The 8,705-nt window shown below is 44.1% G+C and overlaps 1 pseudogene; it reads right to left on the bottom strand.

The window, feature by feature from the left end:
• Positions 1-6,454: 6,454 nt before the first annotated feature.
• On the bottom strand, positions 6,455-6,572 carry LOC126185911 (5S ribosomal RNA; annotated as a pseudogene).
• Positions 6,573-8,705: the final 2,133 nt, after the last annotated feature.

Raw genomic sequence — 8,705 nt, 5'->3', positions numbered from 1 at the left:
GTTATATTCTGTTCCTATAACTTTTTCCATTGTGCCCAACTTTTACTTTCAGCTAAAACTGCTACTTCATCAGCGTACCTCAGTATATATATACTTTTACATGTATTGATGCACCTACTTCTAAGTGTATCCCACGTTTTGTGTGTCTTCTCTGTGTATACCTAACAATAGTTGGTTACAGTACCCCTTGCCGAATCTGTGCCTCTTCTTCTGTAAGTCGACCACCAATAAAAATTGTCTCGTTTTTGTGAAGGTGCCATATTACTTGTCGGTGTTTGTGGCCTATTCCCACTTTCTTCAGCACTTCGAACATTTATTCACATCTTACGTTTTCAAACACACTGTGTATATTTGCAGATGCCATGTATGTTGTTAATTTCCTTTTTTATAAATAATTTCAAAGCTTATGTTCTTTCTCTGGTTCCTCGGTTTTTTGGGAAGTCATATCGGTTTTCTGAGAGTGTGGCTTCAGGTTCTTTTGAATTTGGTTGAGGACGAAGGCGATTAGTATTTCAGTGTATGCGAACTAAATGTTAATTTTAACATTTTAAGGCACTTGTGTTTTTAGGGACAGATTTGTTTGAAAATTCCTATGCAGTTTTCCCTTTTCGTATACGGTAGGCAAAATAAAAGTAGCTCGGACAATATTTACAATAAGACTGCCGAAGGATTGATCCTTGCTAATGAACATCACAGAAGATGCTTGAAATGACCACCGTTGATATCGATGCAGTAATGTGATCAATTTATGTAACTGCGAGACACGCGGAGAATTCTACCTGAACGATAGCAGCAGCCGGCCGCTGTGGCCCATCGGTTCTAGGCGCTTCAGCCTGGAACCGCGCGACCGCTACGGTCACAGGTTCGAATCCTGCCTCGGGCATGGATGTGTGTGATGGCCTTGGGTTAGTTAGGTTTAAGTAGTTCTAGGTTCTAGGATGCTGATGACCTCAGATGTTAAGTCTCATAGTGCTCAGAGCCATTTGAACCATTTGATAGCAGCAATAGCGTTTACAGTGTTCTGTGGAAGCCCATACACTGTGTGAGCATTACTAGAGTACACCTGGCTCTCTAATTAGCACCAGCAGTAAAAATTACAGGGAGAGAGGTAAAGTGATCGAGATAGCCAGCGGACTTAACTGCCTCTGCTTTTTGCACTTCTTTTCACCAAACACCTCGCGCATTCGTGACAAGATTGTCAAGGCGATGTGTGGTGTTGCCGCATCTTGCTTAAAATATCCATACAGTTGATCATTTTCTATGAGTTGACCCATGTATGTATGACACATTTTACAGAGATACCGGTTAGGATTAACAGTTTGGTCAAAGAATCGTATTACAGTGCGTACAACTGACACATTGCAGCAAACGCCGATCTTGAGATCATGTGGCGGATCCTCAAAGTATTAAAGAGGATTTTTTGGTGGATAATCGCGTATGTTCTATGAGTTCACATACTCTGACAGGACGAACCAAGCCTCATCTGATCAAACGAATAACTGAGGATCCGAAAGCCGTCATTCCACTGTACTCAGAAAATTACAGGCAAAATTGAACACACTAAAGTTCGTCTGCGCTCTTTAAGTCATGCACAGTAGTGAATTTGAAAGGATAGTGATGCAGATCCTTTTTGGTAATGTTAATCTTCACTTGCACAGAAAAACGGCGTTGAAATATCTTCGTACTTTGATCCAGGCTTTACTTCATTAAAGCAATGTTTTCTGGTGTTCAGACTTTTTTCAGATAGTTATGGTTTTAATTCGCTACACCACCCATTTCGCGCCATTTTGCCACTACAAGTTCAGTGATCAACTCATGTGCAAACAGCTCCGCATAGGTTTTCCACGAATTGAATTTCGCGTAACATTCGACAAAGAACACGCGGTTTTTAACAGCCAGCACAATTTTGTCCTTCACTTAATTGGCCACTAAACATGTATGCCCCTCTCACTCAGTCGTACGTAATGACGCAGCGAAGTACTTAGTAAAGTGCTTGCGGCAAAGGCTCATGTACAGACATGTGACAGCAAATAATTGGTGCATCTAAGTGACAGTTTCCAGCATTTACTGTCGTGGTTAGTTCTCCTCTCATTTCCGCTTCAGCCTTATGAATATTGTCCGGGTTAGTTTTATTTTCCCACTCTGTATACTTTCACACACCAGTACATAATCGTTCATTCATTTCCTTTCGCCCCACTTTGAGAAACTCTGCAGGAATATATATATGCAGGGCTTTGTTATTTTCATTTTTTGTAGGGCTATATCTTATTCTTCTTTTAATATAAATTCGCCAGTACAGTCTGCATCGAATTTTGCTTCATTTTCAGCAATACTTTCAGAGAATTTTTCTCATTGCACAGTTACCCTCCGTATTTTACTCATCGTCTTACAATTCCCGTAATGAGCCGATATGGGAGATGTGCTTGACCACTCTGTCGAGAAGAAAATTTTCCAACCGACTCAGAAGAGCGTGGCTGGAGTAGCGAGCTCCAGTGGGAACCATCGGCTTTGAAGCGAGAGTCGGATGAAGGGGCCCTACGGGACGTCGAGATTTACTGTGGAAGCCGGTGAAAGTTAAAGAGTCCCTTGTGGGCTCGGAAGAGCGGTGTTAATCGGCAGCGGACACGGGGAGCTATAGTCAACCCGTGCTCAAGAAATACGTTCGAGATATTAATAGCTTCTTCCGTCTCTGCTTATAAAGAACAGTCTCACTCAACAAAAACACAAACTGTGACGGTTCTACAGTATTTACTTTTCACGTGAACTAGTGTCAAACTTAGAAAGCTATCGTAAGGCAATAACGTAAAATTTTCATCACAGGCGAAACGAGATCCAAGTTTTATCTTTGTACAAAAGAAATTTAAAGAGAATAGTTTTTCCAGAGATACTAATTCTGAAGTTTTGGTTTCTCAGAAAAGATTTACAATATTCTGGTGTTAGATTATGGATGTAAACCGTTCCACTGACCATATGTGCAATTTTTCGCGAAGCAGCGGATGAGAGAAGTGTCAGAAAAATATGTGACTCTGTCTCACAGGTACTTGCGTGGCTGGCGACCTTGTTTCATTACTATAAGTGATAACGGAGCGGGAATCTGCCGAAACATCTAATAATCTAGCCCTCACTTTCTTCGTGGCAGTCTAATATGTACTTTCCTTTCCCCTTGACAGACAGCAGTCTTGTGCATACTGAAACAAACACCTATTCTTTTATGTTCTTGTGAAATTAGATGGTTATTTGAAACTTCATGACAGGTAAATAGTTTGAGCCAGACCAGGACACGAACTCGGAAATGTGCCTTTAAAATTCAACACAACCCAGGCACGACTCTAGGATCTGCGCTCATAGGACCGATTCCGCCAGTACTTCTCTTACACCGAAAAACTATAAACTGAAAAAAAATGATTCAAATGGCTCTGAGCACTATGGGACTTAACATCTGTGGTCATCAGTCCCCTAGAACTTAGAACTACTTAAACCTAACTAACCTAAGGACATCACACACATCCATGCCCGAGGCAGGATTCGAACCTGCGACCGTAGCAGTCGCGCAGATCCGGACTGCGCGCCTAGAACCGCTAGACCACCGCGGCCGGCTATAAACTGAACATCTGCTTAACATTCGTACCTACAAATCAAGTACTGTTGAAATACAAGATGGTTCGGTGAGGTCAACTAGTGGTCTGGTTCTCGACATCTCAAATTTGGTAATTTTTTATGTTTATAGTAATTAGTAGAGCATTGTCGCCGATGTGTCTGCGTAAACAGGGGCGCTATTCGTAACAAATAGCATCAGGCACACATATACATAAATATTACAACTACTGAAATAATTACAAATGTCTGTATCCAAAACATTGATTCATTCCGTTACAAATATTCAATTTTCGTGTGATCTATGCTGGAGGCCGCTTGAATAATTAGCGGCCTCGTTCCGCCTGGTGAGCAGGCTGCCCGTTGCAACCTGCATTTCTGGACGGAAAGCTATTTTTCAGTGGAGTTGCGACCACAGGAACCGATGTCCTAACAAAAAAAAAAAAATGGCTCTAAGCACTATGGCACTTAACATCTGAGGTTATCAGTCCCATAGACTACTTAAACCTAACTAACCTAAGGACATCACACACATCCATGCCCAAGGCAGGATTCGAACCTGTGACAGTAGCAGCAGCGCGGTTCCAGAATGAAGCGCCTAAAACCGCTCGGCCACGGCGGCCGGCTCGATGTCCTAACAATACAACCCTCATGTGAACAACACACGCTCAGCATGGTCAGCGATTTTTCATCGGTGCAGTTCAACACACCAGATGTTGTGACGAGGCTGTAAATGGGCTGGGGCCAAAGAGATATACAGGGCCTGCAACGAACTTGTGACGTCACACCAGTGGGCTTATCCATCACACTTTGGGAACACTCGGCTTGGTGCAGGGCCCACAGGAAATGAAAATTCAATTGAAATGGTACTCACTACAGGTCTTAACTTTGTCGTGTGACATCGAGAACTTGCATGCGTTTAAACGTGCAGTCAAGAAATATTAAACTCGTTCGAAGTATTTACTCGCGCCCCGCCAGAGACGGCTGCTGGAACTCCTAATACCTGCAGTGTCACGTGTTGTGACGTTCATGACACGGCCTGTGTTTCTCGTGGGCCTCGGAATGGGCCCTTCTTATATATCAGTAATTTTGTTATTATTCTAGCGTGGACGATACAATGAGGCACTGAAAGACTTCACACTTTTGACCAATGGTTGTGCTAGCGTTTGGTTCGTATAGACCTTATTTCAAATCTCACTGGACAGCTGTTTTGTCTGTCCTGTTAGTCATGCTCATGTGTTCATGTCGTTCGTATGTGATGTGAATATACAGGGTCATTCAACACTGGAGTTCATCTATGATATGTCCTAAACCATTTAGGATTCTTAATTTTGTTTTCACTGAAATGAATTGTGGAAAGGCCGAACTCAATTATGTATAGTTTCTTTTCACAGCTATATTAGGAGGATTGCTCAGAAAGTAACGCACCGCATTTTTTTCTCAGCTGAAACAAATGCTACGAATGCGAAACGTTACGTATGTATTATTTGAAGTCTCCTGAGTGAGTGCGCCAAGTTTCCGTCACTTCCGACAGATAGCGTAGCTGCAGGACAGTTTCAAAATGGCGTCTGTAGGTGATGTACTTACAAGCAACGTACCGTCGTTGAGTTTCTCACTGCAGAGAAAGAAACTGTGGGGAATATCCACAAATATTGTGCGATGTCCATGGAGCATTTGCTGTTGACAGAGTACAGCCAGTCGCTGGGCACAGATGGTGAGGTCATCACAGGGCAGTTCGGTGGGATTCCACGATTTGTAAAGGTCGGGGAGACCATACACGCCTGTCACACGTGACATGTTGCAGAGAGCTTACACTTGTTTGGGCCATTAAAGGATGCCATTCGTGGAAGATTGGATTGGATTGGATTGTTTGGGGGAGGAGACCAGAGAGCGAGGTCATCGGTCTCATCAGATTAGGGAAGGATGGGGAAGGAAGCCAGCCGTGTCCTTTCAAAGGAACCATCCCCGCATTTGACTGGAGCGATTTAGGGAAATCACGGAAACACTATTCTTTCGTGTGTGTAATTCTCATTATGTTCAATAAAGAATTGTTGAAGAAAAAAATGCTGTGCGCTGCTTTTTGGGCAACCCTCGTAATTACAGAGACGTGGGTACCAACTTCACATTTTCAAATGTAGTTACAGTTATTTTCGCTGCTAGCATCAACACTACGAAAGAGTAGAATTTAGCGGTGTTTCACTCTTCAATATTAGAAGTTTCAACGGAATTATAATATTTAGAACTAAGGATTTATCATTTCTGAACGTTAAAACGATTGCTGTCTTAAGCAGAAGTTCGTGTTGTTGCACGGAACTGTCGTTATGATGCGACGCTGAAACGTGACGCAGCTAAGAGTTTGGTTGCCAACGCGGAATATTAGGAAAATGTTTACCTTAAAACTGACGGATGGCCGGACAGGGATTTGAATGTTGTCCTCCAGAATGCAAGCCTAGTGTGCTAACCACTGCGCCACCTCGTTCGGTAAGGATGATCCATCAATTAACTATACCAACAGAACTATTTGTATTTCCGTCAGAGCCGTGACCGAAAGGTGCAAGCTAAACATTGGTAGGATTTTTAAAACAAGGAAGTGAAGTATGAAGACCATTAAATAAAATCGTCGCGTCAGGAGTTTCACGTCAAGATACACAGTTAAAAAGCACTCCATCTTCAGGCCACAAGTGGCCTAGCGGGATCATCCGACCGCCGTGTCATCCACCGAGGAGGATGCGGATAGGAGGGGCGTGGGGTCAGCACACCGCTCTCCCGATCGTTATGATGGTATTCTTGACCGAAGCCGCTACTATTCGGTCGAGTATCTCCTCAATTGGCATCACGAGGCTGAGTGCACCCCGAAAAATGGCAACAGCGCATGGCGGCCTGGATGGTCACCCAACTAAGTGCCGGCCACGCCCAACAGCGCTTAACTTCGGTGATCTCACGGGAACTGGTGTATCCACTGTGGAAAGGCCGTTGCCTTCAAGATACACAGTTCTATTTGAAATTCACATCGGCAACAAAAAAATAACCACTTTGTGGTGATAAACTCTTCCTTACAATTATGTCTATATCATCACGTGCTCAAAATGATCACTTCGAACGAGTTTAATAATTCTTGACTGCACGTTTAAATGCATGCAAATTCTCAATGTCACACGACAAAGTTAAGACCTTTAGTGAGTACCATTTCAATTAAATATTCATTTCCTGTGGGCCCTGCACGAAGCCGAGTGTTCCCGAAGTGTGATGGATAAGCCCACTGGTGTGACGTCACAAGTTCGTTGCAGGCCCTGTATATCTCTTTGGCCCAGCCCATTTACAGCCTCGTCGCAACATCTGGTGTATTGAATTGCACCGATGAAAAATCGCTGACCGTGCTGAGCGTGTGTTGTTCACACGAGGGTTGTATTGTTAGGACATCGATCCCGCCGCCGTGGCCGAGCGGTTTTAGGCGCTTCATTCCAGAACCGCGCTGCTGCTACTGTCGGAGGTTCGAATCCTGCCTTGGGCATGGATGTGTGTGATGTCCTTAGGTTAGTTAGGTTTAAGTAGTCTACGGGACTGATAACCTCAGATGTTAAGTGCCATAGTGCTTAGAGCCATTTTTTTTGTTAGGACATCGGTTCCTGTGGTCGCAACTCCACTGCAAAATTGCTTTCCGTCCAGAAATGCATGTTGCAATGGGCAGCCTACTCACCAGGCGGAGCGAGGCCGCTTATTATTGAAGCGGCCTCCAGCATAGAACTATTAGTAGAACGATCACACGAAAATTGAATATTTGTAACGGAATGAATCAGTGTTTTGGACAAAGACATTTGTAATTATTTCAGTAGTTGTAATATTTATGTATATATGTGCCTGATGCTATTTGTTACGAATAGCGCCCCGGTTTACGCAGACACATCGGCGACAATGCTCTACTAATTACTATAAACATAAAAAATTACCAAATTTGAGATGTCAAGAACCAGACCACTAGTTGACCTCACTGAACCATCTTGTTTAAGACATCTGGATGGTGATGCGAGGACTTCTAGACATGCGGAAGACAGTCCTTCGGTACCACTAAATATGCTGTAACAATGTGAAGTTTTAAATCCTCTCGGGTCGTCGGAACGTGTGTACCGACTTCCTCTTTGACTTCATCCTCAAGGAAGAAAGTCCAATGGTACCAAATCACGAACGTGCAGGCCAGCAGACAATGGTTTCACTACTGATACAAGTATATTTCGGCTATGTCAGTTATATGATTGTTTTCACTCACTTTAAGTGGTGGTGGTGTTTAGTGTTTAACGTCCTGTCGACAACGAGGTCATTAGAGATGGAGCGCAAGCTCGGGTCAGGGAAGGATTGGGAAGGAAATCGGCCGTGCTCTTTCAATGGAACCATCCCGGCATTTGCCTGAAACGATTTAGGGAAATCACGGAAAACCTAAATCAGGATGGCTGGAGACGGGATTGAACCGTCGTCCTCCCGAATGCGAGTCCAGTGTGCTAACCACTGCGCCACCTCGCTCGGTCACTCACTTTAGGGGTTTGAGTAATTTCACTTATATACTTTTTCACCCTTTTCCGTGGGGAGAGTCAGCTGGTTTGGGGATTTTCTCTGCCTGGGACTGGATGTTTGTGTTCATTTCATGACCGTCATCATCATTTGTGACAGTTGTTAATTGGGCTGTGTAAAAAAATTGGACTGTGTCAACATTGGGACTTTGTACGGGGGCTGATGACCGCACAGTTGAGCGCCCCACAAACCAAAAACATCATCATAGCCATCATCATCTGTGGGCGACTGTCGTTGTTGGGAGGCGCGTGTGGCTGCTGCCAGGGCTAGGTCGGCAGCCGGTGCGAGGAGGTCGCGCTGTGATCGGTCAGAGTCCAGTTCTACTGGGAACTGCGCTAGCGGAGACCGGCCACCTCCTCCCGCCTTCTGCCACCCTGGCGCCGGCAGCGACAGGACGCTGACGTGGAGCGTGTGCGAAACGGGTACGTTATTTAAAAAAAATGGTTTTTTAATGTGTAACGCAACTTTTCAGTAAAGCGGAATGCAGACCGTCACAAAAATCTGTTAATGTGCCTTTCTTCTTCAAGTTCCACTGAGAGAACTTCCGC

This window comes from Schistocerca cancellata, chromosome 4 (genome assembly GCF_023864275.1).
Source record: "Schistocerca cancellata isolate TAMUIC-IGC-003103 chromosome 4, iqSchCanc2.1, whole genome shotgun sequence".
NCBI lineage: Eukaryota > Metazoa > Arthropoda > Insecta > Orthoptera > Acrididae > Schistocerca > Schistocerca cancellata.
The sequence above is the reverse complement of the archived record's forward strand: the minus strand, read 5'-3'. Positions and strand labels throughout refer to the sequence as shown.